The following is a 23,995-nucleotide window of genomic DNA, read 5'->3' as shown; positions in this document are numbered from 1 at the left end:
ATGGATTGTTCAAAGATCTGTTGGAAGTACTTATAATAGGATAAATAAATTGAGGGCATGCCTTTTCGGTACCCCACTTGCATGGCTGTCTGGCCTGTGGAAGGTTCCACAAATGCAAGTCAGGATGGCCGAGTGGTCTAAGGCGCTGCGTTCAGGTCGCAGTCTCTTCTGGAGGCGTGGGTTCAAATCCCACTTCTGACAATTGTGTGTTTACTCTACTTTTTTCTTGGGAGAGAAAAAATCAGATCATTTCCCTCACATGGGCTTATATGGTTGTCTACTTGGAAAAGTGCAGTGAGTTTTTTTCTTGCTCTAGCCACTCATGACCTAAGTTGTGTGCTTTTTTTGGTTCACAATATCTTTCCCTCTCTGTAGATGATCAAGCAAATGTGGTCAGGATGGCCGAGTGGTCTAAGGCGCTGCGTTAAGGCCGCAGTTTCTCCTGGAGGCGTGGGTTCGAATCCCACTTCTGACAAAACTTTAAGTCCATTTTGTCTCTGAGTTCTTTTAGAATCTCAGCTAAAAATTGGCAGTGCATATAATATCTGAATAAGTAACAAACTTCAGTTTCAACTGCAAATTAATTTGCCCAATTCTGTCTTCAAGCTCGTATAATATTCTTCTAGCACTCGTGGTGTTTTATGTGTTTTTTGGGGGGTGCTTAAAAAGTCCCTTTTATTAATGAAATGGGTTACATTCAGTCTTGTGATATTTTTGGTTTCTAATAAGTAGATTGTTAATTTTATGTAACCTCATTTTCTAATGCTCCATTCAAGAGATGTTTCCACTATGAAATGCAGAGCAAGGGGAAAGAGCACAAGTGATAGAGCGAGTGAGTGAGAAGGGGTGTTGAGGAAGGAGAGAATGAAACAAAGACAGAGTGAGTGAACGGCAGGTAGGCCTAGAAGAGGAGACTAGAAGTGAAGGCGACATACTTTTCCCTGCTTTTGACCTCCCACCCATCCCAAACTGACCACAAACGTACCATCTATGCAACGTTGGTATGCAGAAATTCACGCCTCAGCCAGTGAGGGTAAGTCCCAGGCCAGGGGCTAGAGAGCAAAAGACTGCATGTGCTCAGACGTTCCCTGCTAGGGACAGTTGATCTGAAACAAGGTCTGCTCTCTTGTATCCAGCAAGGATCTAGAAATCCTGCATGAATCTGCAAGGCACAATGACAGCATACATTTGCATAATATGCCCCACCTTCTGCCTTCCTACTTCCTGTGCAGTAGTTGTTTGTGTAGAGAGAGAGGTCGCAGGCAAGGTAATTTTGTGAGTAGGATACAGGACCCTAAATAGCTGGTGAGAGGTATGAGGTATTCTAAAAGCATAAAAATTGTACACCTGTGAAATGAAATGCTTTCACATGTGATCTTCTGTGTTTATTGTCCTGTGCATAAAGTTGCACCTTGTGTTTGAAGGTTTAAATTATTTCAGGCTTGCATGGAGGCAGAAATTTCTGAGTGACTTTTATACATTTCTTAAGACTCTGCACTGTCAGGATGGCCGAGTGGTCTAAGGCGCTGTGTTTAGGCCGCAGTCTTCTCTGGAGGCGTGGGTTCGAATCCCACTTCTGACATGACTTTTGGAGATGTAATCTCCTTTTTCAGTTTAACATCTGATGGAAGTTGCATCTGTTGGTCTTCACCTAGGATGTGATTCCGTCCTCATCTAGTCAAGAGAGCTGGGGTTTCTCATATATTTCGGTTGTATAAAGTCTTGCTGACAAAGTGCAGTCCTTACTATATGAGCATAGGACCCATGTAAGAGCTCATCTGGAAGAGTCATGCTCTTGTATGCCCTGGCCAGACAGGCCATGCAAATATGGAAGAATGCCTAGCATCTGGTAGACAGTTGGACTCCAGCACACTTACGGCAATTTCCTCAGGGCTGTGATCAGGGGCTGCTTAGATTTGCGTATTCCACCCTATGTTGTGACATTGAAATTCCTTGTTGAATTTGCTTTAGCTAGCCAAGAGGTGGCTGTTGACTCAATTTCAAAGCAGCTTTGGGCCTTTCAAGTGGCTGGTTAATAGCACTTTCTCTTTGTACGCCTTAAAGGTCTAAAGAGTTCTTCATAGGTACTGCTCTCTATGGATTGTTCAAAGATCTGTTGGAAGTACTTATAATAGGATAAATAAATTGAGGGCATGCCTTTTCGGTACCCCACTTGCATGGCTTTCTGGCCTGTGGAAGGTTCCACAAATGTAAGTCAGGATGGCCGAGTGGTCTAAGGCGCTGCGTTCAGATCGCAGACTGTTCTGGAGGCGTGGGTTCAAATCCCACTTCTGACAATTGTGTGTTTACTCTACTTTTTTCTTGAGAGAGAAAAAATCTGATCATTTCCCTCACATGGGCTTATATGGTTGTCTACTTGGAAAAGTGCAGTGAGTTTTTTTCTTGCTCTAGCCACTCATGACCTAAGATGTGTGCTTTTTTTGGTTCACAATATCTTTCCCTCTCTGTAGATGATCAAGCAAATGTGGTCAGGATGGCCGAGTGGTCTAAGGCGCTGCGTTAAGGCCGCAGTCTCTCCTGGAGGCGTGGGTTCGAATCCCACTTCTGACAAAACTTTAAGTCCATTTTGTCTCTGAGTTCTTTTAGAATCTCAGCTAAAAATTGGCAGTGCATATAATATCTGAATAAGTAACAAACTTCAGTTTCAACTGCAAATTAATTTGCCCAATTCTGTCTTCAAGCTCGTATAATATTCTTCTAGCACTCGTGGTGTTTTATGTGTTTTTTGGGGGGTGCTTAAAAAGTCCCTTTTTTTAATGAAATGGGTTACATTCAGTCTTGTGATATTTTTGGTTTCCAATAAGTAGATTGTTAATTTTATGTAACCTCATTTTCTAATGCTCCATTCAAGAGATGTTTCCACTATGAAATGCAGAGCAAGGGGAAAGAGCACAAGTGATGGAGCGAGTGAGTGAGAAGGGGTGTTGAGGAAGGAGAGAATGAAACAAAGACAGAGTGAGTGAACGGCAGGTAGGCCTAGAAGAGGAGACTAGAAGTGAAGGCGACATACTTTTCCATGCTTTTGACCTCCCACCCATCCCAAACCAACCACAAACGTACCATCTATGCAACGTTGGTATGCAGAAATTCACGCCTCAGCCAGTGAGGGTAAGTCCCAGGCCAGGGGCTAGAGAGCAAAAGACTGCATGTGCTCAGACGTTCCCTGCTAGGGACAATTGATCTGAAACAAGGTCTGCTCTCTTGTATCCAGCAAGGATCTAGAAATCCTGCATGAATCTGCAAGGCACAATGACAGCATACATTTGCATAATATGCCCCACCTTTTGCCTTCCTACTTCCTGTGCAGTAGTTGTTTGTGTAGAGAGAGAGGTCGCAGGCAAGGTAATTTTGTGAGTAGGATACAGGACCCTAAATAGCTGGTGAGAGGTATGAGGTATTTTAAAAGCATAAAAATTGTACACCTGTGAAATGAAATGCTTTCACATGTGATCTTCTGTGTTTATTGTCCTGTGCATAAAGTTGCACCTTGTGTTTGAAGGTTTAAATTATTTCAGGCTTGCATGGAGGCAGAAATTTCTGAGTGACTTTTATACATTTCTTAAGACTCTGCACTGTCAGGATGGCCGAGTGGTCTAAGGCGCTGTGTTTAGGCCGCAGTCTCCTCTGGAGGCGTGAGTTTGAATCCCACTTCTGACATGACTTTTGGAGATGTAATCTCCTTTTTCAGGTTAACATCTGATGGAAGTTGCATCTGTTGGTCTTCACCTGGGATGTGATTCCGTCCTCATCTAGTCAAGAGAGCTGGGGTTTCTCATATATTTCGGTTGTATAAAGTCTTACTGACAAAGTGCAGTCCTTACTATATGAGCATAGGACCCATGTAAGAGCTCATCTGGAAGAGTCATGCTCTTGTATGCCCTGGCCAGACAGGCCATGCAAATATGGAAGAATGCCTAGCATCTGGTAGACAGTTGGACTCCAGCACACTTACGGCAATTTCCTCAGGGCTGTGATCAGGGGCTGCTTAGATTTGCGTATTCCACCCTATGTTGTGACATTGAAATTCCTTGTTGAATTTGCTTTAGCTAGCCAAGAGGTGGCTGTTGACTCAATTTCAAAGCAGCTTTGGGCCTTTCAAGTGGCTGGTTAATAGCACTTTCTCTTTGTACGCCTTAAAGGTCTAAAGAGTTCTTCATAGGTACTGCTCTCTATGGATTGTTCAAAGATCTGTTGGAAGTACTTATAATAGGATAAATAAATTGATGGCATGCCTTTTCGGTACCCCACTTGCATGGCTGTCTGGCCTGTGGAAGGTTCCACAAATGCAAGTCAGGATGGCCGAGTGGTCTAAGGCGCTGCGTTCAGGTCGCAGTCTCTTCTGGAGGCGTGGGTTCAAATCCCACTTCTGACAATTGTGTGTTTACTCTACTTTTTTCTTGAGAGAGAAAAAATCTGATCATTTCCCTCACATGGGCTTATATGGTTGTCTACTTGGAAAAGTGCAGCAAGTTTTTTTCTTGCTCTAGCCACTCATGACCTAAGATGTGTGCTTTTTTTGGTTCACAATATCTTTCCCTCTCTGTAGATGATCAAGCAAATGTGGTCAGGATGGCCGAGTGGTCTAAGGCGCTGCGTTAAGGCCGCAGTCTCTCCTGGAGGCGTGGGTTCGAATCCCACTTCTGACAAAACTTTAAGTCCATTTTGTCTCTGAGTTCTTTTAGAATCTCAGCTAAAAATTGGCAGTTCATATAATATCTGAATAAGTAACAAACTTCAGTTTCAACTGCAAATTAATTTGCCCAATTCTGTCTTCAAGCTCGTATAATATTCTTCTAGCACTCGTGGTGTTTTATGTGTTTTTTGGGGGGTGCTTAAAAAGTCCCTTTTATTAATGAAATGGGTTACATTCAGTCTTGTGATATTTTTGGTTTCCAATAAGTAGATTGTTAATTTTATGTAACCTCATTTTCTAATGCTCCATTCAAGAGATGTTTCCACTATGAAATGCAGAGCAAGGGGAAAGAGCACAAGTGATAGAGCGAGTGAGTGAGAAGGGGTGTTGAGGAAGGAGAGAATGAAACAAAGACAGAGTGAGTGAACGGCAGGTAGGCCTAGAAGAGGAGACTAGAAGTGAAGGCGACATACTTTTCCCTGCTTTTGACCTCCCACCCATCCCAAACCGACCACAAACGTACCATCTATGCAACGTTGGTATGCAGAAATTCACGCCTCAGCCAGTGAGGGTAAGTCCCAGGCCAGGGGCTAGAGAGCAAAAGACTGCATGTGCTCAGACGTTCCCTGCTAGGGACAGTTGATCTGAAACAAGGTCTGCTCTCTTGTATCCAGCAAGGATCTAGAAATCCTGCATGAATCTGCAAGGCACAATGACAGCATACATTTGCATAATATGCCCCACCTTCTGCCTTCCTACTTCCTGTGCAGTAGTTGTTTGTGTAGAGAGAGAGGTCGCAGGCAAGGTAATTTTGTGAGTAGGATACAGGACCCTAAATAGCTGGTGAGAGGTATGAGGTATTCTAAAAGCATAAAAATTGTACACCTGTGAAATGAAATGCTTTCACATGTGATCTTCTGTGTTTATTGTCCTGTGCATAAAGTTGCACCTTGTGTTTGAAGGTTTAAATTATTTCAGGCTTGCATGGAGGCAGAAATTTCTGAGTGACTTTTATACATTTCTTAAGACTCTGCACTGTCAGGATGGCCGAGTGGTCTAAGGCGCTGTGTTTAGGCCGCAGTCTCCTCTGGAGGCGTGGGTTCGAATCCCACTTCTGACATGACTTTTGGAGATGTAATCTCCTTTTTCAGGTTAACATCTGATGGAAGTTGCATCTATTGGTCTTCACCTGGGATGTGATTCCGTCCTCATCTAGTCAAGAGAGCTGGGGTTTCTCATATATTTCGGTTGTATAAAGTCTTGCTGACAAAGTGCAGTCCTTACTATATGAGCATAGGACCCATGTAAGAGCTCATCTGGAAGAGTCATGCTCTTGTATGCCCTGGCCAGACAGGCCATGCAAATATGGAAGAATGCCTAGCATCTGGTAGACAGTTGGACTCCAGCACACTTACGGCAATTTCCTCAGGGCTGTGATCAGGGGCTGCTTAGATTTGCGTATTCCACCCTATGTTGTGACATTGAAATTCCTTGTTGAATTTGCTTTAGCTAGCCAAGAGGTGGCTGTTGACTCAATTTCAAAGCAGCTTTGGGCCTTTCAAGTGGCTGGTTAATAGCACTTTCTCTTTGTACGCCTTAAAGGTCTAAAGAGTTCTTCATAGGTACTGCTCTCTATGGATTGTTCAAAGATCTGTTGGAAGTACTTATAATAGGATAAATAAATTGAGGGCATGCCTTTTCGGTACCCCACTTGCATGGCTGTCTGGCCTGTGGAAGGTTCCACAAATGCAAGTCAGGATGGCCGAGTGGTCTAAGGCGCTGCGTTCAGGTCGCAGTCTCTTCTGGAGGCGTGGGTTCAAATCCCACTTCTGACAATTGTGTGTTTACTCTACTTTTTTCTTGAGAGAGAAAAAATCTGATCATTTCCCTCACATGGGCTTATATGGTTGTCTACTTGGAAAAGTGCAGTGAGTTTTTTTCTTGCTCTAGCCACTCATGACCTAAGTTGTGTGCTTTTTTTGGTTCACAATATCTGTCCCTCTCTGTAGATGATCAAGCAAATGTGGTCAGGATGGCCGAGTGGTCTAAGGCGCTGCGTTAAGGCCGCAGTCTCTCCTGGAGGCGTGGGTTCGAATCCCACTTCTGACAAAACTTTAAGTCCATTTTGTCTCTGAGTTCTTTTAGAATCTCAGCTAAAAATTGGCAGTGCATATAATATCTGAATAAGTAACAAACTTCAGTTTCAACTGCAAATTAATTTGCCCAATTCTGTCTTCAAGCTCGTATAATATTCTTCTAGCACTCGTGGTGTTTTATGTGTTTTTTGGGGGGTGCTTAAAAGTCCCTTTTATTAATGAAATGGGTTACATTCAGTCTTGTGATATTTTTGGTTTCCAATAAGTAGATTGTTAATTTTATGTAACCTCATTTTCTAATGCTCCATTCAAGAGATGTTTCCACTATGAAATGCAGAGCAAGGGGAAAGAGCACAAGTGATAGAGCGAGTGAGTGAGAAGGGGTGTTGAGGAAGGAGAGAATGAAACAAAGACAGAGTGAGTGAACAGGTGGTAGGCCTAGAAGAGGAGACTAGAAGTGAAGGCGACATACTTTTCCCTGCTTTTGACCTCCCACCCATCCCAAACTGACCACAAACGTACCATCTATGCAACGTTGGTATGCAGAAATTCACGCCTCAGCCAGTGAGGGTAAGTCCCAGGCCAGGGGCTAGAGAGCAAAAGACTGCATGTGCTCAGACGTTCCCTGCTAGGGACAGTTGATCTGAAACAAGGTCTGCTCTCTTGTATCCAGCAAGGATCTAGAAATCCTGCATGAATCTGCAAGGCACAATGACAGCATACATTTGCATAATATGCCCCACCTTCTGCCTTCCTACTTCCTGTGCAGTAGTTGTTTGTGTAGAGAGAGAGGTCGCAGGCAAGGTAATTTTGTGAGTAGGATACAGGACCCTAAATAGCTGGTGAGAGGTATGAGGTATTTTAAAAGCATAAAAATTGTACACCTGTGAAATGAAATGCTTTCACATGTGATCTTCTGTGTTTATTGTCCTGTGCATAAAGTTGCACCTTGTGTTTGAAGGTTTAAATTATTTCAGGCTTGCATGGAGGCAGAAATTTCTGAGTGACTTTTATACATTTCTTAAGACTCTGCACTGTCAGGATGGCCGAGTGGTCTAAGGCGCTGTGTTTAGGCCGCAGTCTCCTCTGGAGGTGTGGGTTCGAATCCCACTTCTGACATGACTTTTGGAGATGTAATCTCCTTTTTCAGGTTAACATCTGATGGAAGTTGCATCTGTTGGTCTTCACCTGGGATGTGATTCCGTCCTCATCTAGTCAAGAGAGCTGGGGTTTCTCATATATTTCGGTTGTATAAAGTCTTGCTGACAAAGTGCAGTCCTTACTATATGAGCATAGGACCCATGTAAGAGCTCATCTGGAAGAGTCATGCTCTTGTATGCCCTGGCCAGACAGGCCATGCAAATATGGAAGAATGCCTAGCATCTGGTAGACAGTTGGACTCCAGCACACTTACGGCAATTTCCTCAGGGCTGTGATCAGGGGCTGCTTAGATTTGCGTATTCCACCCTATGTTGTGACATTGAAATTCCTTGTTGAATTTGCTTTAGCTAGCCAAGAGGTGGCTGTTGACTCAATTTCAAAGCAGCTTTGGGCCTTTCAAGTGGCTGGTTAATAGCACTTTCTCTTTGTACGCCTTAAAGGTCTAAAGAGTTCTTCATAGGTACTGCTCTCTATGGATTGTTCAAAGATCTGTTGGAAGTACTTATAATAGGATAAATAAATTGAGGGCATGCCTTTTCGGTACCCCACTTGCATGGCTGTCTGGCCTGTGGAAGGTTCCACAAATGCAAGTCAGGATGGCCGAGTGGTCTAAGGCGCTGCGTTCAGGTCGCAGTCTCTTCTGGAGGCGTGGGTTCAAATCCCACTTCTGACAATTGTGTGTTTACTCTACTTTTTTCTTGGGAGAGAAAAAATCAGATCATTTCCCTCACATGGGCTTATATGGTTGTCTACTTGGAAAAGTGCAGTCAGTTTTTTTCTTGCTCTAGCCACTCATGACCTAAGTTGTGTGTTTTTTTTGGTTCACAATATCTTTTCCTCTCTGTAGATGATCAAGCAAATGTGGTCAGGATGGCCGAGTGGTCTAAGGCGCTGCGTTAAGGCCGCAGTCTCTCCTGGAGGCGTGGGTTCGAATCCCTCTTCTGACAAAACTTTAAGTCCATTTTGTCTCTGAGTTCTTTTAGAATCTCAGCTAAAAATTGGCAGTGCATATAATATCTGAATAAGTAACAAACTTCAGTTTCAACTGCAAATTAATTTGCCCAATTCTGTCTTCAAGCTCGTATAATATTCTTCTAGCACTCGTGGTGTTTTATGTGTTTTTTGGGGGGTGCTTAAAAAGTCCCTTTTATTAATGAAATGGGTTACATTCAGTCTTGTGATATTTTTGGTTTCCAATAAGTAGATTGTTAATTTTATGTAACCTCATTTTCTAATGCTCCATTCAAGAGATGTTTCCACTATGAAATGCAGAGCAAGGGGAAAGAGCACAAGTGATAGAGCGAGTGAGTGAGAAGGGGTGTTGAGGAAGGAGAGAATGAAACATAGACAGAGTGAGTGAATGGCAGGTAGGCCTAGAAGAGGAGACTAGAAGTGAAGGCGACATACTTTTCCATGCTTTTGACCTCCCACCCATCCCAAACCGACCACAAACGTACCATCTATGCAACGTTGGTATGCAGAAATTCACGCCTCAGCCAGTGAGGGTAAGTCCCAGGCCAGGGGCTAGAGAGCAAAAGACTGCATGTGCTCAGACGTTCCCTGCTAGGGACAGTTGATCTGAAACAAGGTCTGCTCTCTTGTATCCAGCAAGGATCTAGAAATCCTGCATGAATCTGCAAGGCACAATGACAGCATACATTTGCATAATATGCCCCACCTTCTGCCTTCCTACTTCCTGTGCAGTAGTTGTTTGTGTAGAGAGAGAGGTCGCAGGCAAGGTAATTTTGTGAGTAGGATACAGGACCCTAAATAGCTGGTGAGAGGTATGAGGTATTCTAAAAGCATAAAAATTGTACACCTTTGAAATGAAATGCTTTCACATGTGATCTTCTGTGTTTATTGTCCTGTGCATAAAGTTGCACCTTGTGTTTGAAGGTTTAAATTATTTCAGGCTTGCATGGAGGCAGAAATTTCTGAGTGACTTTTATACATTTCTTAAGACTCTGCACTGTCAGGATGGCCGAGTGGTCTAAGGTGCTGTGTTTAGGCCGCAGTCTCCTCTGGAGGCGTGGGTTCGAATCCCACTTCTGACATGACTTTTGGAGATGTAATCTCCTTTTTCAGGTTAACATCTGATGGAAGTTGCATCTGTTGGTTTTCACCTGGGATGTGATTCCTTCCTCATCTAGTCAAGAGCGCTGGGGTTTCTCATATATTTCGGTTGTATAAAGTCTTGCTGACAAAGTGCAGTCCTTACTATATGAGCATAGGACCCATGTAAGAGCTCATCTGGAAGAGTCATGCTCTTGTATGCCCTGGCCAGACAGGCCATGCAAATATGGAAGAATGCCTAGCATCTGGTAGACAGTTGGACTCCAGCACACTTACGGCAATTTCCTCAGGGCTGTGATCAGGGGCTGCTTAGATTTGCGTATTCCACCCTATGTTGTGACATTGAAATTCCTTGTTGAATTTGCTTTAGCTAGCCAAGAGGTGGCTGTTGACTCAATTTCAAAGCAGCTTTGGGCCTTTCAAGTGGCTGGTTAATAGCACTTTCTCTTTGTACGCCTTAAAGGTCTAAAGAGTTCTTCATAGGTACTGCTCTCTATGGATTGTTCAAAGATCTGTTGGAAGTACTTATAATAGGATAAATAAATTGAGGGCATGCCTTTTCGGTACCCCACTTGCATGGCTGTCTGGCCTGTGGAAGGTTCCACAAATGCAAGTCAGGATGGCCGAGTGGTCTAAGGCGCTGCGTTCAGGTCGCAGTCTCTTCTGGAGGCGTGGGTTCAAATCCCACTTCTGACAATTGTGTGTTTACTCTACTTTTTTCTTGAGAGAGAAAAAATCAGATCATTTCCCTCACATGGGCTTATATGGTTGTCTACTTGGAAAAGTGCAGTGAGTTTTTTTCTTGCTCTAGCCACTCATGACCTAAGTTGTGTGCTTTTTTTGGTTCACAATATCTTTCCCTCTCTGTAGATGATCAAGCAAATGTGGTCAGGATGGCTGAGTGGTCTAAGGCGCTGCGTTAAGGCCGCAGTCTTTCCTGGAGGCGTGGGTTCGAATCCCACTTCTGACAAAACTTTAAGTCCATTTTGTCACTGAGTTCTTTTAGAATCTCAGCTAAAAATTGGCAGTGCATATAATATCTGAATAAGTAACAAACTTCAGTTTCAACTGCAAATTAATTTGCCCAATTCTGTCTTCAAGCTCGTATAATATTCTTCTAGCACTCGTGGTGTTTTATGTGTTTTTTGGGGGGTGCTTAAAAGTCCCTTTTATTAATGAAATGGGTTACATTCAGTCTTGTGATATTTTTGGTTTCCAATAAGTAGATTGTTAATTTTATGTAACCTCATTTTCTAATGCTCCATTCAAGAGATGTTTCCACTATGAAATGCAGAGCAAGGGGAAAGAGCACAAGTGATAGAGAGAGTGAGTGAGAAGGGGTGTTGAGGAAGGAGAGAATGAAACAAAGACAGAGTGAGTGAACAGCAGGTAGGCCTAGAAGAGGAGACTAGAAGTGAAGGCGACATACTTTTCCCTGCTTTTGACCTCCCACCCATCCCAAACTGACCACAAACGTACCATCTATGCAACGTTGGTATGCAGAAATTCAGCCTCAGCCAGTGAGGGTAAGTCCCAGGCCAGGGGCTAGAGAGCAAAAGACTGCATGTGCTCAGACGTTCCCTGCTAGGGACAGTTGATCTGAAACAAGGTCTGCTCTCTTGTATCCAGCAAGGATCTAGAAATCCTGCATGAATCTGCAAGGCACAATGACAGCATACATTTGCATAATATGCCCCACCTTCTGCCTTCCTACTTCCTGTGCAGTAGTTGTTTGTGTAGAGAGAGAGGTCGCAGGCAAGGTAATTTTGTGAGTAGGATACAGGACCCTAAATAGCTGGTGAGAGGTATGAGGTATTTTAAAAGCATAAAAATTGTACACCTGTGAAATGAAATGCTTTCACATGTGATCTTCTGTGTTTATTGTCCTGTGCATAAAGTTGCACCTTGTGTTTGAAGGTTTAAATTATTTCAGGCTTGCATGGAGGCAGAAATTTCTGAGTGACTTTTATACATTTCTTAAGACTCTGCACTGTCAGGATGGCCGAATGGTCTAAGGCGCTGTGTTTAGGCCGCAGTCTCCTCTGGAGATGTGGGTTCGAATCCCACTTCTGACATGACTTTTGGAGATGTAATCTCCTTTTTCAGGTTAACATCTGATGGAAGTTGCATCTGTTGGTCTTCACCTGGGATGTGATTCCGTCCTCATCTAGTCAAGAGAGCTGGGGTTTCTCATATATTTCGGTTGTATAAAGTCTTGCTGACAAAGTGCAGTCCTTACTATATGAGCATAGGACCCATGTAAGAGCTCATCTGGAAGAGTCATGCTCTTGTATGCCCTGGCCAGACAGGCCATGCAAATATGGAAGAATGCCTAGCATCTGGTAGACAGTTGGACTCCAGCACACTTATGGCAATTTCCTCAGGGCTGTGATCAGGGGCTGCTTAGATTTGCGTATTCCACCCTATGTTGTGACATTGAAATTCCTTGTTGAATTTGCTTTAGCTAGCCAAGAGGTGGCTGTTGACTCAATTTCAAAGCAGCTTTGGGCCTTTCAAGTGGCTGGTTAATAGCACTTTCTCTTTGTACGCCTTAAAGGTCTAAAGAGTTCTTCATAGGTACTGCTCTCTATGGATTGTTCAAAGATCTGTTGGAAGTACTTATAATAGGATAAATAAATTGAGGGCATGCCTTTTCGGTACCCCACTTGCATGGCTGTCTGGCCTGTGGAAGGTTCCACAAATGCAAGTCAGGATGGCCGAGTGGTCTAAGGCGCTGCGTTCAGGTCGCAGTCTCTTCTGGAGGCGTGGGTTCAAATCCCACTTCTGACAATTGTGTGTTTACTCTACTTTTTTCTTGGGAGAGAAAAAATCAGATCATTTCCCTCACATGGGCTTATATGGTTGTCTACTTGGAAAAGTGCAGTGAGTTTTTTTCTTGCTCTAGCCACTCATGACCTAAGTTGTGTGTTTTTTTTGGTTCACAATATCTTTTCCTCTCTGTAGATGATCAAGCAAATGTGGTCAGGATGGCCGAGTGGTCTAAGGCGCTGCGTTAAGGCCGCATTCTCTCCTGGAGGCGTGGGTTCGAATCCCACTTCTGACAAAACTTTAAGTCCATTTTGTCTCTGAGTTCTTTTAGAATCTCAGCTAAAAATTGGCAGTGCATATAATATCTGAATAAGTAACAAACTTCAGTTTCAACTGCAAATTAATTTGCCCAATTCTGTCTTCAAGCTCGTATAATATTCTTCTAGCACTCGTGGTGTTTTATGTGTTTTTTGGGGGGTGCTTAAAAAGTCCCTTTTATTAATGAAATGGGTTACATTCAGTCTTGTGATATTTTTGGTTTCCAATAAGTAGATTCTTAATTTTAATTAACCTCATTTTCTAATGCTCCATTCAAGAGATGTTTCCACTATGAAATGCAGAGCAAGGGGAAAGAGCACAAGTGATAGAGCGAGTGAGTGAGAAGGGGTGTTGAGGAAGGAGAGAATGAAACAAAGACAGAGTGAGTGAACGGCAGGTAGGCCTAGAAGAGGAGACTAGAAGTGAAGGCGACATACTTTTCCCTGCTTTTGACCTCCCACCCATCCCAAACCGACCACAAACGTACCATCTATGCAACGTTGGTATGCAGAAATTAACGCCTCAGCCAGTGAGGGTAAGTCCCAGGCCAGGGGCTAGAGAGCAAAAGACTGCATGTGCTCAGACGTTCCCTGATAGGGACAGTTGATCTGAAACAAGGTCTGCTCTCTTGTATCCAGCAAGGATCTAGAAATCCTGCATGAATCTGCAAGGCACAATGACAGCATACATTTGCATAATATGCCCCACCTTCTGCCTTCCTACTTCCTGTGCAGTAGTTGTTTGTGTAGAGAGAGAGGTCGCAGGCAAGGTAATTTTGTGAGTAGGATACAGGACCCTAAATAGCTGGTGAGAGGTATGAGGTATTCTAAAAGCATAAAAATTGTACACCTGTGAAATGAAATGCTTTCACATGTGATCTTCTGTGTTTATTGTCCTGTGCATAAAGTTGCACCTTGTGTTTGAAGGTTTAAATTATTTCAGGCTTGCATGGAGGCAGAAATTTCTGAGTGACTTTTATACATTTCTTAAGACTCTGCACTGTCAGGATGGCCAAGTGGTCTAAGGCGCTGTGTTTAGGCCGCAGTCTCCTCTGGAGGCGTGGGTTCGAATCCCACTTCTGACATGACTTTTGGAGATGTAATCTCCTTTTTCAGTTTAACATCTGATGGAAGTTGCATCTGTTGGTCTTCACCTAGGATGTGATTCCGTCCTCATCTAGTCAAGAGAGCTGGGGTTTCTCATATATTTCGGTTGTATAAAGTCTTGCTGACAAAGTGCAGTCCTTACTATATGAGCATAGGACCCATGTAAGAGCTCATCTGGAAGAGTCATGCTCTTGTATGCCCTGGCCAGACAGGCCATGCAAATATGGAAGAATGCCTAGCATCTGGTAGACAGTTGGACTCCAGCACACTTACGGCAATTTCCTCAGGGCTGTGATCAGGGGCTGCTTAGATTTGCGTATTCCACCCTATGTTGTGACATTGAAATTCCTTGTTGAATTTGCTTTAGCTAGCCAAGAGGTGGCTGTTGACTCAATTTTAAAGCAGCTTTGGGCCGTTCAAGTGGCTGGTTAATAGCACTTTCTCTTTGTACGCCTTAAAGGTCTAAAGAGTTCTTCATAGGTACTGCTCTCTATGGATTGTTCAAAGATCTGTTGGAAGTACTTATAATAGGATAAATAAATTGAGGGCATGCCTTTTCGGTACCCCACTTGCATGGCTGTCTGGCCTGTGGAAGGTTCCACAAATGCAAGTCAGGATGGCCGAGTGGTCTAAGGCGCTGCGTTCAGGTCGCAGTCTCTTCTGGAGGCGTGGGTTCAAATCCCACTTCTGACAATTGTGTGTTTACTCTACTTTTTTCTTGAGAGAGAAAAAATCTGATCATTTCCCTCACATGGGCTTATATGGTTGTCTACTTGGAAAAGTGCAGTGAGTTTTTTTCTTGCTCTAGCCACTCATGACCTAAGATGTGTGCTTTTTTTGGTTCACAATATCTTTCCCTCTCTGTAGATGGTCAAGCAAATGTGGTCAGGATGGCCGAGTGGTCTAAGGCGCTGCGTTAAGGCCGCAGTCTCTCCTGGAGGCGTGGGTTCGAATCCCTCTTCTGACAAAACTTTAAGTTCATTTTGTCTCTGAGTTCTTTTAGAATCTCAGCTAAAAATTGGCAGTGCATATAATATCTGAATAAGTAACGAACTTCAGTTTCAACTGCAAATTAATTTGCCCAATTCTGTCTTCAAGCTCGTATAATATTCTTCTAGCACTCGTGGTGTTTTATGTGTTTTTTGGGGGGTGCTTAAAAAGTCCCTTTTATTAATGAAATGGGTTACATTCAGTCTTGTGATATTTTTGGTTTCCAATAAGTAGATTGTTAATTTTATGTAACCTCATTTTCTAATGCTCCATTCAAGAGATGTTTCCACTATGAAATGCAGAGCAAGGGGAAAGAGCACAAGTGATAGAGCGAGTGAGTGAGAAGGGGTGTTGAGGAAGGAGAGAATGAAACATAGACAGAGTGGGTGAACGGCAGGTAGGCCTAGAAGAGGAGACTAGAAGTGAAGGCGACATACTTTTCCATGCTTTTGACGTCCCACCCATCCCAAACCGACCACAAACGTACCATCTATGCAACGTTGGTATGCAGAAATTCACGCCTCAGCCAGTGAGGGTAAGTCCCAGGCCAGGGGCTAGAGAGCAAAAGACTGCATGTGCTCAGACGTTCCCTGCTAGGGACAGTTGATCTGAAACAAGGTCTGCTCTCTTGTATCCAGCAAGGATCTAGAAATCCTGCATGAATCTGCAAGGCACAATGACAGCATACATTTGCATAATATGCCCCACCTTCTGCCTTCCTACTTCCTATGCAGTAGTTGTTTGTGTAGAGAGAGAGGTCGCAGGCAAGGTAATTTTGTGAGTAGGATACAGGACCCTAAATAGCTGGTGAGAGGTATGAGGTATTCTAAAAGCATAAAAATTGTACACCTGTGAAATGAAATGCTTTCACATGTGATCTTCTGTGTTTATTGTCCTGTGCATAAAGTTGCACCTTGTGTTTGAAGGTTTAAATTATTTCAGGCTTGCATGGAGGCAGAAATTTCTGAGTGACTTTTATACATTTCTTAAGACTCTGCACTGTCAGGATGGCCGAGTGGTCTAAGGTGCTGTGTTTAGGCCGCAGTCTCCTCTGGAGGCGTGGGTTCGAATCCCACTTCTGACATGACTTTTGGAGATGTAATCTCCTTTTTCAGGTTAACATCTGATGGAAGTTGCATCTGTTGGTTTTCACCTGGGATGTGATTCCTTCCTCATCTAGTCAAGAGCGCTGGGGTTTCTCATATATTTCGGTTGTATAAAGTCTTGCTGACAAAGTGCAGTCCTTACTATATGAGCATAGGACCCATGTAAGAGCTCATCTGGAAGAGTCATGCTCTTGTATGCCCTGGCCAGACAGGCCATGCAAATATGTAAGAATGCCTAGCATCTGGTAGACAGTTGGACTCCAGCACACTTACGGCAATTTCCTCAGGGCTGTGATCAGGGGCTGCTTAGATTTGCGTATTCCACCCTATGTTGTGACATTGAAATTCCTTGTTGAATTTGCTTTAGCTAGCCAAGAGGTGGCTGTTGACTCAAATTCAAAGCAGCTTTGGGCCTTTCAAGTGGCTGGTTAATAGCACTTTCTCTTTGTACGCCTTAAAGGTCTAAAGAGTTCTTCATAGGTACTGCTCTCTATGGATTGTTCAAAGATCTGTTGGAAGTACTTATAATAGGATAAATAAATTGAGGGCATGCCTTTTCGGTACCCCACTTGCATGGCTGTCTGGCCTGTGGAAGGTTCCACAAATGCAAGTCAGGATGGCCGAGTGGTCTAAGGCGCTGCGTTCAGGTCGCAGTCTCTTCTGGAGGCGTGGGTTCAAATCCCACTTCTGACAATTGTGTGTTTACTCTACTTTTTTCTTGAGAGAGAAAAAATCTGATCATTTCCCTCACATGGGCTTATATGGTTGTCTACTTGGAAAAGTGCAGCGAGTTTTTTTCTTGCTCTAGCCACTCATGACCTAAGATGTGTGCTTTTTTTGGTTCACAATATCTTTCCCTCTCTGTAAATGATCAAGCAACATGTGGTCAGGATGGCCGAGTGGTCTAAGGCGCTGCGTTAAGGCCGCAGTCTCTCCTGGAGGCGTGGGTTCGAATCCCACTTCTGACAAAACTTTAAGTCCATTTTGTCTCTGAGTTCTTTTAGAATCTCAGCAAAAAATTGGCAGTTCATATAATATCTGAATAAGTAACAAACTTCAGTTTCAACTGCAAATTAATTTGCCCAATTCTGTCTTCAAGCTCCTATAATATTCTTCTAGCACTCGTGGTGTTTTATGTGTTTTTTGGAGGGTGCTTACAAAGTCCCTTTTATTAATGAAATGGGTTACATTCAGTCTTGTGATATTTTTGGTTTCCAATAAGTAGATTGTTAATTTTATGTAACCTCATTTTCTAATGCTCCATTCAAGAGATGTTTCCACTATGAAATGCAGAGCAAGGGGAAAGAGCACAAGTGATAGAGCGAGTGAGTGAGAAGGGGTGTTGAGGAAGGAGAGAATGAAACAAAGACAGAGTGAGTGAACGGCAGGTAGGCCTAGAAGAGGAGACTAGAAGTGAAGGCGACATACTTTTCCCTGCTTTTGACCTCCCACCCATCCCAAACCGACCACAAATGTACCATCTATGCAACGTTGGTATGCAGAAATTCACGCCTCAGCCAGTGAGGGTAAGTCCCAGGCCAGGGGCTAGAGAGCAAAAGACTGCATGTGCTCAGACGTTCCCTGCTAGGGACAGTTGATCTGAAACAAGGTCTGCTCTCTTGTATCCAGCAAGGATCTAGAAATCCTGCATGAATCTGCAAGGCACAATGACAGCATACATTTGCATAATATGCCCCACCTTCTGCCTTCCTACTTCCTGTGCAGTAGTTGTTTGTGTAGAGAGAGAGGTCGCAGGCAAGGTAATTTTGTGAGTAGGATACAGGACCCTAAATAGCGGATTGGTGTCAGTACAACGCGATGTATTACAACGCGTTCCGTTACAACGCGATTTTTACATCGCAAATACCATTACAATGCATGCCATTACAACGCATGGCATTACATAGCAGATACTTTTACAACGCATGGCATTACATCGTAAATATAGGTAAGTATATCTTTTTTAAAAAAAATGTAATAAAGTTAATTAAATTAGTTTAAAATAATAAAAATAATATAACATTTTTAAAACAGTAATTAATTTAATTATAGTAATTTAATTAATATTAAAATTGATATTAATTTAATATATTTAAAATAATATAATTAATGAAATATAAAAAATTTATAAATAGAAAATAATATAATGTAATTAATTACAATAAATATAATTATAATTTAATTAATTATAAATAATACATAATATAATTATATTTATTAAAATTAAAAGAATTTAATTAATTAAACATTTTTAAATAATATAATTTAATTATAATCGTTTATTAATACAATTAAATTAATAATTGTAAATATAGTTATAAATATAATTAAATTAAATAAAATTAATTTAATTAATTTAAATAAAGTCGTAATACCCCTGTACCCCCAAAAACAAACCCTGCCCTAAAACCTAAAAACACCCCTGTACCCCAAAACCCAAACCCTGCCCTAAAACCTAAAAACACCCCTGTACCCCAAAACCCAAACCCTGCCCTAAAACCTAAAAACACCCCTGTACCCCAAAACCCAAACCCTGCCCTAAAACCTAAAAACAGCCCTGTACCCCAAAACCCAAACCCTGCCCTAAAACCTAAAAACACCCCTGTACCCCAAAAACAAACCCTGTCCTAAAACCTAAAAACACCCCTGTACCCCAAAACCCAAACCCTGCCCTAAAACCTAAAAACACCCCTGTACCCCAAAACCCAAACCCTGCCCTAAAACCTAAAAACACCCCTGTACCCCAAAACCCAAACCCTGCCCTAAAACCTAAAAACACCCCTGTACCCCAAAACCCAAACCCTGCCCTAAAACCTAAAAACACCCCTGTACCCCAAAACCCAAACCCTGCCCTAAAACCTAAAAACACCCCTGTACCCCAAAACCCAAACCCTGCCCTAAAACCTAAAAACACCCCTGTACCCCAAAACCCAAACCCTGCCCTAAAACCTAAAAACACCCCTGTACCCCAAAACCCAAACACTGCCCTAAAACCTAAAAACACCCCTGTACCCCAAAACCCAAACCCTGCCCTAAAACCTAAAAACACCCCTGTACCCCAAAACCCAAACCCTGCCCTAAAACCTAAAAACACCCCTGTACCCCAAAACCCAAACACTGCCCTAAAACCTAAAAATACCCAAACACCCCAAAACATATACATCAGTACCCCAAAACATATACTCCTATACTCATACTTATTTTAAAAAATACTTAAATTAATATATTTAATTTATAATATTTAAAAACGAAATAAATATTTTTTGATAATTAATAATAATTAAATCAATTATAAAATATTAAATAAAAAAAAAAAATTAAATACTTACCAATACTTACGATTTAATGGTATGCGTTGTAATAGCATCTGCTATGTAATGCCATGCGTTGTAATGGCATGCATTGTAATGGTATTTGCGATGTAATAGCTGCGTTGTAGCAGCATTACGTTGTAAAAGATGCGTTGTAGCAGTAACACACCCCTAAATAGCTGGTGAGAGGTATGAGGTATTCTAAAAGCATAAAAATTGTACACCTGTGAAATGAAATGCTTTCACATGTGATCTTCTGTGTTTATTGTCCTGTGCATAAAGTTGCACCTTGTGTTTGAAGGTTTAAATTATTTCAGGCTTGCATGGAGGCAGAAATTTCTGAGTGACTTTTATACATTTCTTAAGACTCTGCACTGTCAGGATGGCCGAGTGGTCTAAGGCGCTGTGTTTAGGCCGCAGTCTCCTCTGGAGGCGTGGGTTCGAATCCCACTTCTGACATGACTTTTGGAGATGTAATCTCCTTTTTCAGGTTAACATCTGATGGAAGTTGCATCTGTTGGTCTTCACCTGGGATGTGATTCCGTCCTCATCTAGTCAAGAGAGCTGGGGTTTCTCATATATTTCGGTTGTATAAAGTCTTGCTGACAAAGTGCAGTCCTTACTATATGAGCATAGGACCCATGTAAGAGCTCATCTGGAAGAGTCATGCTCTTGTATGCCCTGGCCAGACAGGCCATGCAAATATGGAAGAATGCCTAGCATCTGGTAGACAGTTGGACTCCAGCACACTTACGGCAATTTCCTCAGGGCTGTGATCAGGGGCTGCTTAGATTTGCGTATTCCACCCTATGTTGTGACATTGAAATTCCTTGTTGAATTTGCTTTAGCTAGCCAAGAGGTGGCTGTTGACTCAATTTCAAAGCAGCTTTGGGCCTTTCAAGTGGCTGGTTAATAGCACTTTCTCTTTGTACGCCTTAAAGGTCTAAAGAGTTCTTCATAGGTACTGCTCTCTATGGATTGTTCAAAGATCTGTTGGAAGTACTTATAATAGGATAAATAAATTGAGGGCATGCCTTTTCGGTACCCCACTTGCATGGCTGTCTGGCCTGTGGAAGGATCCACAAATGCAAGTCAGGATGGCCGAGTGGTCTAAGGCACTGCGTTCAGGTCGCAGTCTCTTCTGGAGGCGTGGGTTCAAATCCCACTTCTGACAATTGTGTGTTTACTCTACTTTTTTCTTGGGAGAGAAAAAATCAGATCATTTCCCTCACATGGGCTTATATGGTTGTCTACTTGGAAAAGTGCAGTGAGTTTTTTTCTTGCTCTAGCCACTCAGGACCTAAGTTGTGTGCTTTTTTTGGTTCACAATATCTTTCCCTCTCTGTAGATGATCAAGCAAATGTGGTCAGGATGGCCGAGTGGTGTAAGGCGCTGCGTTAAGGCCGCAGTCTCTCCTGGAGGCGTGGGTTCGAATCCCACTTCTGACAAAACTATAAGTCCATTTTGTCTCTGAGTTCTTTTAGAATCTCAGCTAAAAATTGGCAGTGCATATAATATCTGAATAAGTAACAAACTTCAGTTTCAACTGCAAATTAATTTGCCCAATTCTGTCTTCAAGCTCGTATAATATTCTTCTAGCACTCGTGGTGTTTTATGTGTTTTTTGGGGGGTGCTTAAAAAGTCCCTTTTATTAATGAAATGGGTTACATTCAGTCTTGTGATATTTTTGGTTTCCAATAAGTAGATTGTTAATTTTATGTAACCTCATTTTCTAATGCTCCATTCAAGAGATGTTTCCACTATGAAATGCAGAGCAAGGGGAAAGAGCACAAGTGATAGAGCGAGTGAGTGAGAAGGGGTGTTGAGGAAGGAGAGAATGAAACAAAGACAGAGTGAGTGAACAGCAGGTAGGCCTAGAAGAGGAGACTAGAAGTGAAGGCGACATACTTTTCCCTGCTTTTGACCTCCCACCCATCCCAAACTGACCACAAACGTACCATCTATGCAACGTTGGTATGCAGAAATTCACGTCTCAGCCAGTGAGGGTAAGTCCCAGGCCAGGGGCTAGAGAGCAAAAGACTGCATGTGCTCAGACGTTCCCTGCTAGGGACAGTTGATCTGAAACAAGGTCTGCTCTCTTGTATCCAGCAAGGATCTAGAAATCCTGCATGAATCTGCAAGGCACAATGACAGCATACATTTGCATAATATGCCCCACCTTCTGCCTTCCTACTTCCTGTGCAGTAGTTGTTTGTGTAGAGAGAGAGGTCGCAGGCAAGGTAATTTTGTGAGTAGGATACAGGACCCTAAATAGCTGGTGAGAGGTATGAGGTATTCTAAAAGCATAAAAATTGTACACCTGTGAAATGAAATGCTTTCACATGTGATCTTCTGTGTTTATTGTCCTGTGCATAAAGTTGCACCTTGTGTTTGAAGGTTTAAATTATTTCAGGCTTGCATGGAGGCAGAAATTTCTGAGTGACTTTTATACATTTCTTAAGACTCTGCACTGTCAGGATGGCCGAGTGGTCTAAGGCGCTGTGTTTAGGCCGCAGTCTCCTCTGGAGGTGTGGGTTCGAATCCCACTTCTGACATGACTTTTGGAGATGTAATCTCCTTTTTCAGGTTAACATCTGATGGAAGTTGCATCTGTTGGTCTTCACCTAGGATGTGATTCCGTCCTCATCTAGTCAAGAGAGCTGGGGTTTCTCATATATTTCGGTTGTATAAAGTCTTGCTGACAAAGTGCAGTCCTTACTATATGAGCATAGGACCCATGTAAGAGCTCATCTGGAAGAGTCATGCTCTTGTATGCCCTGGCCAGACAGGCCATGCAAATATGGAAGAATGCCTAGCATCTGGTAGACAGTTGGACTCCAGCACACTTACGGCAATTTCCTCAGGGCTGTGATCAGGGGCTGCTTAGATTTGCGTATTCCACCCTATGTTGTGACATTGAAATTCCTTGTTGAATTTGCTTTAGCTAGCCAAGAGGTGGCTGTTGACTCAATTTCAAAGCAGCTTTGGGCCTTTCAAGTGGCTGGTTAATAGCACTTTCTCTTTGTACGCCTTAAAGGTCTAAAGAGTTCTTCATAGGTACTGCTCTCTATGGATTGTTCAAAGATCTGTTGGAAGTACTTATAATAGGATAAATAAATTGAGGGCATGCCTTTTCGGTACCCCACTTGCATGGCTGTCTGGCCTGTGGAAGGATCCACAAATGCAAGTCAGGATGGCCGAGTGGTCTAAGGCACTGCGTTCAGGTCGCAGTCTCTTCTGGAGGCGTGGGTTCAAATCCCACTTCTGACAATTGTGTGTTTACTCTACTTTTTTCTTGGGAGAGAAAAAATCAGATCATTTCCCTCACATGGGCTTATATGGTTGTCTACTTGGAAAAGTGCAGTGAGTTTTTTTCTTGCTCTAGCCACTCAGGACCTAAGTTGTGTGCTTTTTTTGGTTCACAATATCTTTCCCTCTCTGTAGATGATCAAGCAAATGTGGTCAGGATGGCCGAGTGGTGTAAGGCGCTGCGTTAAGGCCGCAGTCTCTCCTGGAGGCGTGGGTTCGAATCCCACTTCTGACAAAACTATAAGTCCATTTTGTCTCTGAGTTCTTTTAGAATCTCAGCTAAAAATTGGCAGTGCATATAATATCTGAATAAGTAACAAACTTCAGTTTCAACTGCAAATTAATTTGCCCAATTCTGTCTTCAAGCTCGTATAATATTCTTCTAGCACTCGTGGTGTTTTATGTGTTTTTTTGGGGGGTGCTTAAAAAGTCCCTTTTATTAATGAAATGGGTTACATTCAGTCTTGTGATATTTTTGGTTTCCAATAAGTAGATTGTTAATTTTATGTAACCTCATTTTCTAATGCTCCATTCAAGAGATGTTTCCACTATGAAATGCAGAGCAAGGGGAAAGAGCACAAGTGATAGAGCGAGTGAGTGAGAAGGGGTGTTGAGGAAGGAGAGAATGAAACAAAGACAGAGTGAGTGAACAGCAGGTAGGCCTAGAAGAGGAGACTAGAAGTGAAGGCGACATACTTTTCCCTGCTTTTGACCTCCCACCCATCCCAAACTGACCACAAACGTACCATCTATGCAACGTTGGTATGCAGAAATTCACGTCTCAGCCAGTGAGGGTAAGTCCCAGGCCAGGGGCTAGAGAGCAAAAGACTGCATGTGCTCAGACGTTCCCTGCTAGGGACAGTTGATCTGAAACAAGGTCTGCTCTCTTGTATCCAGCAAGGATCTAGAAATCCTGCATGAATCTGCAAGGCACAATGACAGCATACATTTGCATAATATGCCCCACCTTCTGCCTTCCTACTTCCTGTGCAGTAGTTGTTTGTGTAGAGAGAGAGGTCTCAGGCAAGGTAATTTTGTGAGTAGGATACAGGACCCTAAATAGCTGGTGAGAGGTATGAGGTATTTTAAAAGCATAAAAATT

The 23,995-nt window shown here is 42.7% G+C and overlaps 30 non-coding genes across 30 annotated transcripts; all 30 read left to right on the top strand.

Annotated features, from left to right (window-relative positions):
* Positions 1-118: 118 nt before the first annotated feature.
* TRNAL-CAG (transfer RNA leucine (anticodon CAG)) lies at positions 119-201 on the top strand. The gene has a single exon. It is a non-coding gene; the product is annotated as a tRNA-Leu (tRNA).
* Positions 202-392: 191 nt separating this feature from the next.
* On the top strand, positions 393-475 carry TRNAL-AAG (transfer RNA leucine (anticodon AAG)). Its single transcript has one exon. It is a non-coding gene; the product is annotated as a tRNA-Leu (tRNA).
* Positions 476-1,499: 1,024 nt separating this feature from the next.
* TRNAL-UAG (transfer RNA leucine (anticodon UAG)) lies at positions 1,500-1,582 on the top strand. Its single transcript has one exon. It is a non-coding gene; the product is annotated as a tRNA-Leu (tRNA).
* A 632-nt stretch (positions 1,583-2,214) lies between these two features.
* TRNAL-CAG (transfer RNA leucine (anticodon CAG)) lies at positions 2,215-2,297 on the top strand. The gene has a single exon. It is a non-coding gene; the product is annotated as a tRNA-Leu (tRNA).
* Positions 2,298-2,488: 191 nt separating this feature from the next.
* TRNAL-AAG (transfer RNA leucine (anticodon AAG)) lies at positions 2,489-2,571 on the top strand. Its single transcript has one exon. It is a non-coding gene; the product is annotated as a tRNA-Leu (tRNA).
* A 1,739-nt stretch (positions 2,572-4,310) lies between these two features.
* Positions 4,311-4,393, top strand: TRNAL-CAG (transfer RNA leucine (anticodon CAG)). Its single transcript has one exon. It is a non-coding gene; the product is annotated as a tRNA-Leu (tRNA).
* A 191-nt stretch (positions 4,394-4,584) lies between these two features.
* Positions 4,585-4,667, top strand: TRNAL-AAG (transfer RNA leucine (anticodon AAG)). Its single transcript has one exon. It is a non-coding gene; the product is annotated as a tRNA-Leu (tRNA).
* A 1,024-nt stretch (positions 4,668-5,691) lies between these two features.
* TRNAL-UAG (transfer RNA leucine (anticodon UAG)) lies at positions 5,692-5,774 on the top strand. Its single transcript has one exon. It is a non-coding gene; the product is annotated as a tRNA-Leu (tRNA).
* Positions 5,775-6,406: 632 nt separating this feature from the next.
* On the top strand, positions 6,407-6,489 carry TRNAL-CAG (transfer RNA leucine (anticodon CAG)). The gene has a single exon. It is a non-coding gene; the product is annotated as a tRNA-Leu (tRNA).
* A 191-nt stretch (positions 6,490-6,680) lies between these two features.
* Positions 6,681-6,763, top strand: TRNAL-AAG (transfer RNA leucine (anticodon AAG)). The gene has a single exon. It is a non-coding gene; the product is annotated as a tRNA-Leu (tRNA).
* A 1,023-nt stretch (positions 6,764-7,786) lies between these two features.
* On the top strand, positions 7,787-7,869 carry TRNAL-UAG (transfer RNA leucine (anticodon UAG)). Its single transcript has one exon. It is a non-coding gene; the product is annotated as a tRNA-Leu (tRNA).
* Positions 7,870-8,501: 632 nt separating this feature from the next.
* Positions 8,502-8,584, top strand: TRNAL-CAG (transfer RNA leucine (anticodon CAG)). The gene has a single exon. It is a non-coding gene; the product is annotated as a tRNA-Leu (tRNA).
* A 191-nt stretch (positions 8,585-8,775) lies between these two features.
* On the top strand, positions 8,776-8,858 carry TRNAL-AAG (transfer RNA leucine (anticodon AAG)). Its single transcript has one exon. It is a non-coding gene; the product is annotated as a tRNA-Leu (tRNA).
* A 1,024-nt stretch (positions 8,859-9,882) lies between these two features.
* TRNAL-UAG (transfer RNA leucine (anticodon UAG)) lies at positions 9,883-9,965 on the top strand. The gene has a single exon. It is a non-coding gene; the product is annotated as a tRNA-Leu (tRNA).
* Positions 9,966-10,597: 632 nt separating this feature from the next.
* On the top strand, positions 10,598-10,680 carry TRNAL-CAG (transfer RNA leucine (anticodon CAG)). Its single transcript has one exon. It is a non-coding gene; the product is annotated as a tRNA-Leu (tRNA).
* Positions 10,681-10,871: 191 nt separating this feature from the next.
* Positions 10,872-10,954, top strand: TRNAL-AAG (transfer RNA leucine (anticodon AAG)). Its single transcript has one exon. It is a non-coding gene; the product is annotated as a tRNA-Leu (tRNA).
* Positions 10,955-11,976: 1,022 nt separating this feature from the next.
* On the top strand, positions 11,977-12,059 carry TRNAL-UAG (transfer RNA leucine (anticodon UAG)). Its single transcript has one exon. It is a non-coding gene; the product is annotated as a tRNA-Leu (tRNA).
* A 632-nt stretch (positions 12,060-12,691) lies between these two features.
* Positions 12,692-12,774, top strand: TRNAL-CAG (transfer RNA leucine (anticodon CAG)). Its single transcript has one exon. It is a non-coding gene; the product is annotated as a tRNA-Leu (tRNA).
* Positions 12,775-14,072: 1,298 nt separating this feature from the next.
* Positions 14,073-14,155, top strand: TRNAL-UAG (transfer RNA leucine (anticodon UAG)). Its single transcript has one exon. It is a non-coding gene; the product is annotated as a tRNA-Leu (tRNA).
* A 632-nt stretch (positions 14,156-14,787) lies between these two features.
* On the top strand, positions 14,788-14,870 carry TRNAL-CAG (transfer RNA leucine (anticodon CAG)). Its single transcript has one exon. It is a non-coding gene; the product is annotated as a tRNA-Leu (tRNA).
* A 191-nt stretch (positions 14,871-15,061) lies between these two features.
* Positions 15,062-15,144, top strand: TRNAL-AAG (transfer RNA leucine (anticodon AAG)). Its single transcript has one exon. It is a non-coding gene; the product is annotated as a tRNA-Leu (tRNA).
* A 1,024-nt stretch (positions 15,145-16,168) lies between these two features.
* On the top strand, positions 16,169-16,251 carry TRNAL-UAG (transfer RNA leucine (anticodon UAG)). The gene has a single exon. It is a non-coding gene; the product is annotated as a tRNA-Leu (tRNA).
* Positions 16,252-16,883: 632 nt separating this feature from the next.
* Positions 16,884-16,966, top strand: TRNAL-CAG (transfer RNA leucine (anticodon CAG)). The gene has a single exon. It is a non-coding gene; the product is annotated as a tRNA-Leu (tRNA).
* Positions 16,967-17,158: 192 nt separating this feature from the next.
* TRNAL-AAG (transfer RNA leucine (anticodon AAG)) lies at positions 17,159-17,241 on the top strand. Its single transcript has one exon. It is a non-coding gene; the product is annotated as a tRNA-Leu (tRNA).
* Positions 17,242-19,960: 2,719 nt separating this feature from the next.
* Positions 19,961-20,043, top strand: TRNAL-UAG (transfer RNA leucine (anticodon UAG)). The gene has a single exon. It is a non-coding gene; the product is annotated as a tRNA-Leu (tRNA).
* Positions 20,044-20,675: 632 nt separating this feature from the next.
* TRNAL-CAG (transfer RNA leucine (anticodon CAG)) lies at positions 20,676-20,758 on the top strand. Its single transcript has one exon. It is a non-coding gene; the product is annotated as a tRNA-Leu (tRNA).
* A 191-nt stretch (positions 20,759-20,949) lies between these two features.
* TRNAL-AAG (transfer RNA leucine (anticodon AAG)) lies at positions 20,950-21,032 on the top strand. Its single transcript has one exon. It is a non-coding gene; the product is annotated as a tRNA-Leu (tRNA).
* A 1,024-nt stretch (positions 21,033-22,056) lies between these two features.
* On the top strand, positions 22,057-22,139 carry TRNAL-UAG (transfer RNA leucine (anticodon UAG)). Its single transcript has one exon. It is a non-coding gene; the product is annotated as a tRNA-Leu (tRNA).
* Positions 22,140-22,771: 632 nt separating this feature from the next.
* Positions 22,772-22,854, top strand: TRNAL-CAG (transfer RNA leucine (anticodon CAG)). The gene has a single exon. It is a non-coding gene; the product is annotated as a tRNA-Leu (tRNA).
* A 191-nt stretch (positions 22,855-23,045) lies between these two features.
* On the top strand, positions 23,046-23,128 carry TRNAL-AAG (transfer RNA leucine (anticodon AAG)). The gene has a single exon. It is a non-coding gene; the product is annotated as a tRNA-Leu (tRNA).
* Positions 23,129-23,995: the final 867 nt, after the last annotated feature.

This window comes from Lissotriton vulgaris, chromosome 8 (assembly GCF_964263255.1).
Source record: "Lissotriton vulgaris chromosome 8, aLisVul1.2, whole genome shotgun sequence".
In the NCBI taxonomy this organism is placed as follows: domain Eukaryota; kingdom Metazoa; phylum Chordata; class Amphibia; order Caudata; family Salamandridae; genus Lissotriton; species Lissotriton vulgaris.
This window is presented reverse-complemented; position numbering and strand designations above follow the sequence as displayed.